This window comes from Magallana gigas, chromosome 2, assembly GCF_963853765.1.
Source record: "Magallana gigas chromosome 2, xbMagGiga1.1, whole genome shotgun sequence".
Classification (NCBI taxonomy): Eukaryota; Metazoa; Mollusca; class Bivalvia; order Ostreida; family Ostreidae; genus Magallana; species Magallana gigas.
In genome coordinates, this window is record NC_088854.1 from 50,170,553 (window position 1) to 50,181,260 (window position 10,708).

The 10,708-nt window shown below is 31.9% G+C and overlaps 1 long non-coding RNA gene across 1 annotated transcript; it reads right to left on the reverse strand.

Moving 5' to 3' along the window:
• Positions 1-2,403: 2,403 nt before the first annotated feature.
• Positions 2,404-10,047, reverse strand: LOC105321962 (uncharacterized). The gene is made up of 3 exons (XR_010711278.1): positions 9,481-10,047; positions 8,626-8,934; positions 2,404-5,422 (listed from the first exon to the last, which is right to left on the reverse strand). It is a non-coding gene; the product is annotated as an uncharacterized lncRNA (long non-coding RNA).
• Between the last annotated feature and the right edge of the window lie 661 nt (positions 10,048-10,708).

A 10,708-nucleotide genomic window follows, 5' to 3' on the forward strand; every position in this document is an offset into this window, starting at 1 on the left:
GGAGACTGACTTCTGTTGTTTCTTGACTCGGACCCCATCCCCCCTATAAAAAAAATAATAAAAACCACTGGATCCGCGCATGAACTTTTGTCAAAATTCGAAATAATATAAATTTTAGATAGAAATAAAAAATAACACAATTTTCAACCATGAACATTTTTCGGCCGTATTCTAGCTCATTATCTGTTCCTAAATATATTGAGTTATACATAAACTTTAAAACAAATAAAATATAAATATATAAATAAACTTATATGAACAAGACATTCTTATTACCATTTTGGGACATAAAATGCACCATTCATTAGGTACAAAGGACTTTTATAGTATATTGCATACTTCCTTACATATTGTCAGCATTTTGATCAATTCATTAATTGGAGATTAAAAATATTCATGCATATACTTGTACAATGTATTATCTGATCTGAATTAAGACGCCCATCATGCTGAGTAATACAGAGAATGATTTAAGGACTTTTTATATAACCGTTTTTAGCCTTCCGGGAAGTTTTTGAAGAGCAGAGGATACAGCGTGAATTGACTAACTTAAAAAATAAAAAGTAATATTTTGCCGAACTGTTTTTAAAATTCCTAATAAATCTGAGAGAGAGAGAGAGAGAGAGAGAGAGAGAGAGAGCATATATATTTGTATCGTGTAAAATTTTATAAAGATACACCATGTTTCACAAGGCAAAACAGAATACACCGGTTAGATGAGAATTCAGAATGAGAATGTTTTAAAACATGGGGAAAAACGTTTAATGACAGAACTTTCAAATTTTTTCACTATTTTATAAGTCGTAAAATGAAATGAGATAAATTCTGACACAAAGAAAACATTTTATGCTTTTTATCGCTTTCTTTGTGCTAACTACACAAAAAATAGGGATGGAAAGTTGATCATGCTAAAATATATTTCTTAAATTTGATTTTAATTAGTAAATTAAAAATAGTGGATTTAATTCTAACTCAGATTGTCAGTTCAGTTCAGTTCATTGTCTCACGCCGTGTCATTTAATTTTTAAGGTCAATTTAAATACCTCCCCCACCCACCCACCCACCAATACACAAGAATATAAAAAAAAAAAATTAACACTGACAATGATATTTTATTAACACTTATTATTTCAATGTTGTAATAACTAATTACATCCTTAAAGTGATTGAGAGAGTGTAATGTATATCTTCCTGAAATTAAGAGCGAGGATTTCCAACACGGAAGTAAATGTCCAATGCTGTATTGGACATTTACTTCCGTGTGTGTTTAGAATTGCCTAACTTAAAACATAAATAATACTTTTTGCCTAACTGCTTCGCAGTATCTTGATAAAGTTGTGATATTCATAAAGTTGCAACGCAGAGCCCGATCTCGACATTTGAAGATTGCTTCCTGTTTTTGTTAAGGGTTTTTTGGTGGATTTTTTTTTAGATAAGTTTTTTAACGTACATGCGGAAACAGAGAAGTAAATTATACGGGTAAATTTTGCCGAACCTTCAAATCGAGCCCGATCTTTATTTTTTGCAAGGCTAAACCTCCCTGTAATCTTTGGTTCCCTTTTTATAACCCGTATATAGACGGAAGAAAGACAGATGATATGATCAGAATTGCCTAACTTTACAGACAATAAAAATAAAATGCCTAACTATGTTATAATATTCTAAATTGATGCAGCGTCCAAATCCAATATACATATTTCCCTAAAATATTCAAATCATTCTCTTGAAACTGCATTGAAGAACACTAAATATGTGTAAACTGCTAAACATATATGTGAAGGTTACATTTTGGTTTAATTTTAAGTAATTGTTTTAAAGATAAATCTCTTTCAGTAGAAATTTAGACAGCGTGTTTTAAAAGCAATAAACTAAATTAACTCCTATCTTTTATTTACTCACAGGTCGCTCAAAATATGGGTATTTTTCAAACAAGTGGTTGTCATACAAAATTGCAAAAGTTGTTAAAAAATCTTAGGTGATGAAATTTTTAATTCGTTGTGTTATTTTGGGCAAAAATCAAAGTAAGATCGAAATTATAGAAATGAAATGGATTAGAAACGATGGATAACTAAAGTTTTTTTCGTGACGCTAAAACAGGATTTGTTCATATCTCAGTGAACATTTTTAAGTTGCTTTTTATATCTTATGTATACTTTATATATATCTGCATAGATATACAAGGGGGCCGAAAAGCTTTGGGTTTGATTTCTGTTGGCATACTATATTTCATGCATGCAATATATATGCACTGAATACTTCCAGTAATATCGATCCATGATATGTTACATGTCCATAATAAATTCATAAATTCTTAATACATGTAATTTTATATTTCCTTTTCTTTTTATTTGGTTTCTTTTAAAGTGTCCTCATTAATTTTTTTTGTCATGCTGTAGCAGTTGTTAATTCAAAACATGTAATAATAGAGAGACACTACAAGCACCTCTTCGTTACCAGGAAGAAAATATGCATATTGCTATTTCCAACATCTTGTATAAAATGCCTAACTCTTCACTACCGTGCAAGAACGCGAAAGAAAATGCCGAACTCAATATTACATCCTCTTTCGGTCATAACAGTTGATATGGTGGCAGCTTAATGCAATTTTTATAAAGATCTACGGAAGGCAGAAAGGGTGTGTTTTTTTTAAAGTTGAAACCTGTAGTGCGAATAAGAAGAAAAGCCATCTGTTCAAATTGCTAATCAAAAAAGATGGTTGTAATGAACTGCATCCTTAACCACTATTGAAATAAAGTATTTCAACTGTGGTTGTAATGAAATGCATACCTAACCACCATTGAAATAAAGTATTTCAATAGTGGTTGTAATGAAATGCATACCTAACCACTATTGAAATAATGTATGTTTATTTGCGGGAATTGGTTATTTATTTCTGCACAGCAGTGAAAATTGTAACATAATTTTGTATTTTAAATTATTCGTCAGATTTCTTGCATTTCAAAATAGTTTGCAAATATAATATACAACTTCTTTCTTTCAAAATGTGTTACAAAAGTGATTACATAGTTATATTTAAAACGAAATTCATTTCAATCTGCGATTGAAAAAATAAATTTAATAGTAGTTGAACTTTAATGATGTCTGTAAAGTAGTTCTTATAATGAAATACTCCTCAACTTCTATTGAAATCATTACTTCAATAGTAGTTGTTTTTCAATAGCGGTTGCAAAGTTATTTTTCTAATGAAATACGTCACCAACCACTATTGAAATAATTTATTTCAATAGTGGTTGCAAGGTGATTTTTCTAATGAAATACATTTCCAACCACTATTGAAATAATTTATTTCAATAGTGGTTTTATTTCAATAGTGGTTGCAACACAGCTATCTCAGGGGCTAACTTTGTTTTGCGTTACACCTCTTCAAATCCATAAACAAAGATTAAATTGCGAAAAGTTTGTATTCAAACTTATAGCCCAAAAAATTGGCTACTCGTCAGGGTAGACAAATCCTTTTAGTATAACCTGATGCTGTTAGGCTTGGGTTTTCGACAAAACATCCAGAGACCGACCTATGATATAAAAGGTTGTTGGTCTTTCGGTTTGGACCTCGTGCTTCACGACGAGTACCCTACTGGAACTGCAGAGATCGCCCATGAAGTGTCGGTCTTGAGGCCAGGCAATGGTCAGCATTTACACCTCACAGCAATCAGTCCCGGTGGAAGTAAAACTACGAGAAGGCGTTTTGATATTTATAGATATAAAGTTGTATAACCTATTTCAATAAGTGGCATCACCTTTTCGTTAACTGATATCACCGACTCAAATAAGCGATATTACCTGTTCATCTTTTGATTTGGCATCATCTATTCAAAAAGGTTATACCACCTATCCATATTCAGTAAGATTTTGTGATTTCATCTTATCGAATAAGTGATGGATATCATTAATTTTAATGGAACAGATCTTTCACCGTTCAAAAGGGTGACACATGTATTACAAATCCAGTAAGATTTTGAGATATCACCTCAGATAGGCGATATCCCTTTTTCGAATAAGTGAAATTACTTCTTCGATTTGGTAATATTGCTTGTATTTATTCAATTTGGATTGAAGGTGTAACATAAGCGAATGGGTAGTATTTACTTTAATAAGTAATATTACATTTTCGAATTAATCAAACAACATGAAATAACTTTATGTAGTAAGAAATTCAATTGAGTGATATCAACTAGTCGGAAAGGTGTTACCCGGTATCAACAATTCAAAATTATATGTGATATCACATCTTCGAATAAGTGATATCATATATTGATATCACTACTTGGATCACATACCGATTGAAGAATTACTATCACAGATTCAAATAGGTGATACCAAAGAAGATGGGGGAATAAGATGGCGCAAATGCCCATTCGGTTTAGTTGTCAAATACAATTTTGAATTTATTTTTTCCCATTTAATTCTATTCAAATATATTATAATACAAGTTTGCAAAAGCATAATTTCTAACTATATTAAGTTTTTAATATGTTTAGCAAAAGATAAGAAAAACAAATATTGCCTGAAAATTTGGTGGTATCGAACCCATAACATAAAAATCCTAGATATATAAGGTTAGCTTATATCAGGTAATCTAACCACTGAGCCATTTCAGACACAACAAAATGGGCTGTTTAAAAACTATGTGTTACTTTGGCCACGAATTTTCAGACTTGTATTATTTTTCAAACATTCAGTTGATGGGATACAAAATGATATTTTTAATGCACAGTGAGTCATCTCTCCACGTTTTTGTTGATTAAAATCGGCTTGTTTTCCATTAGATCTTATTAAGACTATGAGAAAAATATGGAGACAGACCCACTCTATAAAGGAAAATTCCCTGAAGTTCTAAAACATGACAGTATTTGCAGGTTTTGATACGTATACTCCTATTTGAGTCAACATATTTCAAGTATTGAACATATTTATAGGTTAAAATCAATGATATGTTACATGTGTATTGTTTTAAATGATTTTTTAAAACAACATCAGATTTATTGATATTTTATTTTTTCAGTACCTTGTCCGACCGTGTATAGACATTTTAAACGCCTTATCTACACATCTTCTTTGGAAAAGGTGAAATAACATGTACTTGATATATAAATTGTTAAATAGGTTAATGACAATAAATAGAGAAAGTTGCCTCTTGTGAAAGCATATAAAAGGATTGTAAAACTGTATACTACAATCAATTAACCGATTTTCAAAAGAAATTACCAAAACAGACTGATGCCAAACCAATCTAAAAACAATAATTTCGTAACCGTTACTGCTACCTCTAAGAAGGGCCGCTGATGATAAGCTTGAGTAGTCCGGATATTATAGGTTTACAAAGATATCATCTATTCGTTTGACATTAGAAGAGGCCCAGTCTATCTCGAAGTACAAATGGGTTGTCGGGGTTTTTTCATACCTAAGATAAAAGTGTTTGAAAATTAACCAGATATTCATGAAATATATTTAAAGAATAGGTCATTACTCGAATTTACAATTACATTTGCAAATAGGTTGAACAAAATCATTTACATAGAAATTACCACTAAATATAATCAAATAGAAATCAAATTTAAGTCTTTTAAGAATTGATGAATAATATCTAATTATCAATGAACAAAGTAAACATATTTTAATTAATAAACATTAAAAAAGCTATATTTGTAAGCTCTATGGGTTCTTAAGGTTAAATAATGTTAAAACAACAGTAATGTCCTTAAAGGTATACAGATAATAAACAAACTAATTACGATGAACAATGCTGCAAGAACGTTGTGCGGATCATTAAATCTCAGAACTATTTTAGCATTAAGAAAAATTAAAGTGGGATAATTGTTTGCATAACTTTCCTTAAATGAAAGAAAATGGTGATGTATTAGACAAATTGCATAATTATATAGTAGTTGTTCATCTACTGAAAAATTGGTTCGTTTATGTCAACGTCACATCTTGAATTTATCCGCCATGCTTACTGACCTTTACTAGTTTATTTTGAGACAGCCATAGAGAATCCAAATGACGGATCTTGTTTACACAATATGAAAATTGTCGTCAACAATTCATTGTTTTTTTGTGTTTTGTTTTTTTTGGTTATGTTTCGATTTGTTCTTGTTTTTTTTGGTTAGGTTTTTTCTTAAGGTAGTACCACCCTCTCACGTATCTGGTTTTTATTTTATAGACCGACTACGAACTTTTCGTTGTTGCTTTGGCTAGCGAGTTGAGATCAGAGATTGTTTGGTGTGTGTTACAGCCTTTAGATTGCTTTACATGTTTCATCGGAAAGACAACCAGAAAAAAAGTAAAGGAAATACAAAACAATCAAGAACAGAAGCCAGAGTCAAAAAGATTTTTTAAAAAGGGGGTAGTCGGATATGCGACAAGGTCCCGGTTTACTTTCTTTTGCCTGTTTGGAGAAAAATGTCAGTACATGTATATATTTTTCATTTTTCTTAATTGTGATATACACAGAATTGCCGCTGTAAAAAAAAAAAACTTGATTACAACAATATCACGGGAGTATATATGTTCAGGAGACTATCATGCAGATTCTACGTGGGATACTTTGATTAAAAATTCTATTTTATTGACCTTTTCTATCACTCTGTGTGTTTTGAAACATGCATTGCGCGTAAAAAATTCTATTTTGAGAAATCTTTAGAAATAAAGATATTGAGATTTTGTTTGAAGTTCATGAGCAGATTGAACTCCTCTTTCTTTATGCTCTTGTTGAATTTTAAGAGAATATAGGTTGTGTTCCATAAATAATTACTTTACATGTTGTTTTTGCTGCTTATAACATGAAAGCATGGTTCTATGTGATAACTTTTGGCTGTTGAATTCTGGAAAACATGTGATCAACAAATATAAAATTGTATGAAAAAAACATGTAAAAGGTACATGAATGATGACCATGAGCTTCTTTAATTTTGACAATTTTTGAAAGTTTTCTATTGTTGTCAAAAGGCAACTAAATTTATTTATACTGATAATAAATTAATCAAGCAAAAAATATAAGTCTCAGGAAATCACGAAACGTGTCATGGTTTCTCAGAAAATAATTGATAAACACAGCTGTGTATTTAACGTGTGTAAATGGATTTAGGGTTAAATTTTGAACAAGAATGATAGTTAGATTTCATATTATGGAAGTATCAATTAAAAACGACCTATTCTGCGTTTGTCTCATGTTTCAAAGCATATCTATCATAGAGCCCTGGGATGTGATATAGCTCCGGGACCACATCACTCGCCTGAGCCACACGTCTCTCTGAACTCAATATGCATGTTCTTGTATTAATCTTATATTCGCATAATTAAAATGAAATGCAGGTTCGGGTTTTTTTTTTATTATGCTTACAATGAACCAAGGGATATTTTTATTTTTTGGTCACCGATAAAAAAAATAATACAGAATGAATAAATAAAAATAAAAAACTTTATATCTAGGGGCAAATTGATTTCAACAGTCAAAATGTTCCTAAAAACAAGAACTTTTACTAGAACTATCGAAAATATTCTTCATTTTAGCTTTAATGAAACAGTTTTATGTTTGATGACATTTACGTCTTAATTGAGAACACTTTAATCATAATGAAATGTTTAAGGATTTTAGAACAAATTCATTCTGATTGAGTAGTATCAGTGGCACTATATGATACTTAAAAAAACTTACCATTGGTTACATTAAATCCCATCATCAGTTAAATCTTTTGTTTTCAATTATAACCACAAGTTTTCATCATATTTTATCACACCACGATTCCCTTTACTGAAGCTACTTTTCGCATTGGACACCAATTACAAAGATTAAAAATATGTAATTATAATGTACTACGCATTCACGTGACAATTGGCTTAAGCACCGGATAATGTACAAATAAAAAAAAAGGATATAGATTCTGAGAAAAATTACTCGGTATTCTTAAAGACATAAAATATTGATTTTCCTTTCATGATGAGCATAAAAATTAGCAGCGAGTTTTAAAGATTATACATAATGTCTTTAGAATTTTATAGCATTTTATCCCAAATATATAGTCGGACGTGGGTTCGTCACCAGGAAGTTTAGTAATCAAAACGCACTTCTAAAAATTAAAAACAAAACAAAACTTAAATTAAAAAAAAAAACTTTCAAGGTTTCTGAATCTGCAATCTTTCTTCTTTTTCAAAACGAGATCAGCTGGTGCACGTATATTGTTAAAGGTGCGAATGAGAAATAGTTCTATGTTAAAACATTTATCACGTGCTAAAAAGGTCGTATTACGACATACATGTAATTATTTTATGAAATCAAAATAAAGATATCAAAAAGAAAGAGGTTAAAAACCAAAGCTTCTCTAGTTGTTTTGTTCGAAGTGTGCTCAGGTGAGCGATGCGGACCGTGTCTTTTGTTATAAACCATTGGGACAGAGAATTTTAAAGACAAAATCAAACTGAAAATAAAGATAATTTTGTTGACCTAAGTTTCAACGAATATGCCATAAATCCATGCGTTAAAACCCACTCCGCTAGCTCCAAATCATATTCTTATTTGTTTGATGATATAAATCTGCATTTCAATAAATATCGACGCTAGATTTTGACAATAAAGAAACCGCTATGAAAAACATTTATCAAACTAACCTTTTTGTGAATTGCGAATTTCTTTTAAAAAGCCTGTTTAAAAATCTGAGTTATCAGCTCCATGTGTCTTATATATGGCCATCATGGGGAAGTATGGTTCAATTGGCTAACCTGATCAACCTAAAGATATAGCAAATGCATGTCTGCATGGCGTTCACTTTTTACAGTTGTACCATCTTCTCTAGAACAATTGCGCAAATTATAACCACAAGAAATACTTTGATGAAGTCTGGGTCACGATTTCTTCCAACGGGAGATAACGGGTAAATAAGAGAATAGTTTGTTTTATTTTTCTGTTCAGGTCGCCTTCTGAAATGGAATCGAAATAAAAGCTATCATTTCATAATTTACGTTGAAAATGTTAAAAGTGAACATATAAACCTCCAAGATAAGAGGAGGTACTTTTATTCTCTTTACAAAGGGGAATAATAACTTGAACGATATGGCATGGCAGAAAAGGGTCAATAACTTTCACAGCTGAGAGAAAGTCGAACAATATTTGAAAATAAATATGCACAGCGATCCAAGGAGAGATGAGGATTTAAATGAGTATGAGAAACTGATTCAACCAGACAAACAAGATCATTTGTTCAACGAATCAGTCAAAAATGTCATCAGGTAGGCAAGAGGAGCATGATCATTATCAGGACCAATCAGAATTCCATACACAGACAGAGTTTACAAAAACTCTCCGAGACAAACACAACGTTTATGGAGACATCTTGGAGTCGTGTGGAGAAGGGGGCAGTTACAGTCATCCGCCCCCCCCCCCCACCCACCCCAAAAAATATGGCCGCCGCAAGAGAGAAATGTAGGTTCCGCTTGGAATTGAAATAAGGCAATAAAAACACTCACCTTAGTATTTTGTTTTGTTTCTCTTAAAGTTCGTCTAGCGATGGATTTCTGCAAGTTCTGAATGTAATCATTGGGTATATTTGTCCAGATGTTCAGAGTGCTATTTCATGAACGTTATTAATGTTTGCGGCTCTTTTTTGAAGTTCTCTTTTTAAACACCACCACAATTTTCGATTCTATCGAGGCCAAGGCCGTTGGCTGGCCAGTTCGTTGACTTCAGTTGATTATTTCTTCGAAAGTCTTGGCTGATGCGAGCCCTATGTACAATGACATTTCGTCAGCGAAATGTCGTAATTATGACAGGCAACACATTTACATCCAACACGGAAATATTCCCGGTACTTTACTTTTTCTGCATTGATATTCCGTCGACGACACAAATTGCCCCGATACCGTGATATGTGATGCACCGCATATCATTTAAGTTAAATTACTTTTTGAAAGTGGCAAATGCATCAGGCAGGTACTTTTATCCAACTCTTCACCATTAATATAACATTATATTCATTACTTAAGATGACCTTATTCCAGTATGCATTAATAGTCCTGGAGATATTTTCTGGTCGTTTGTCAACTCTTTCCCTTTTCGACCCATCTTTGTTTACGTAGGTTTTCCTAAAATACAGATAAAATTGATATTACGCAAATAATGACGTATTGTATCGCGTAATTATTAGGTGCGTTCAGAGTTGTACCATTGGTGGATTTGGAAACGACCGCTGGCAGCATTTGGTTGCCATCGGTGAACTATGGTAGCCAATGGTAACCGAATGCTACCAATTGTAGCAAATTTTACCTGTAGAACTTTGAACGATATTTGGTCAAATTAAAACAAATGGTAGCCCTTGGTTACATTTGGTCACCAATTGTTACTATTTTAAACTAATGAAATAAGAAAATTGGATGACAAAAATAGGTTAATTCTTACAGCCATTTTAACATCTTTGCAAACTCAAAGTGGTCAAAATTATCTCGCAATGATTAACCATATTGGCACCACAAGCATGCTTGCAGAAACTTTTCTACAACAAAGAGAGGAGATCACAAGAATAAGAAACTATTATGACCAAATTATACCAAGGTATATGCCTGATGAATTTAGAAGTCATTTCAGACAAGAGAATCTTTTGATTGCTTATCGACGCAAATAGGCAATTGTGAAAAGTACAACAAGCCGCATGGGCCAGAAGTTGATCCTATTAAGGATACTCTAATGTTCCTATGGTAC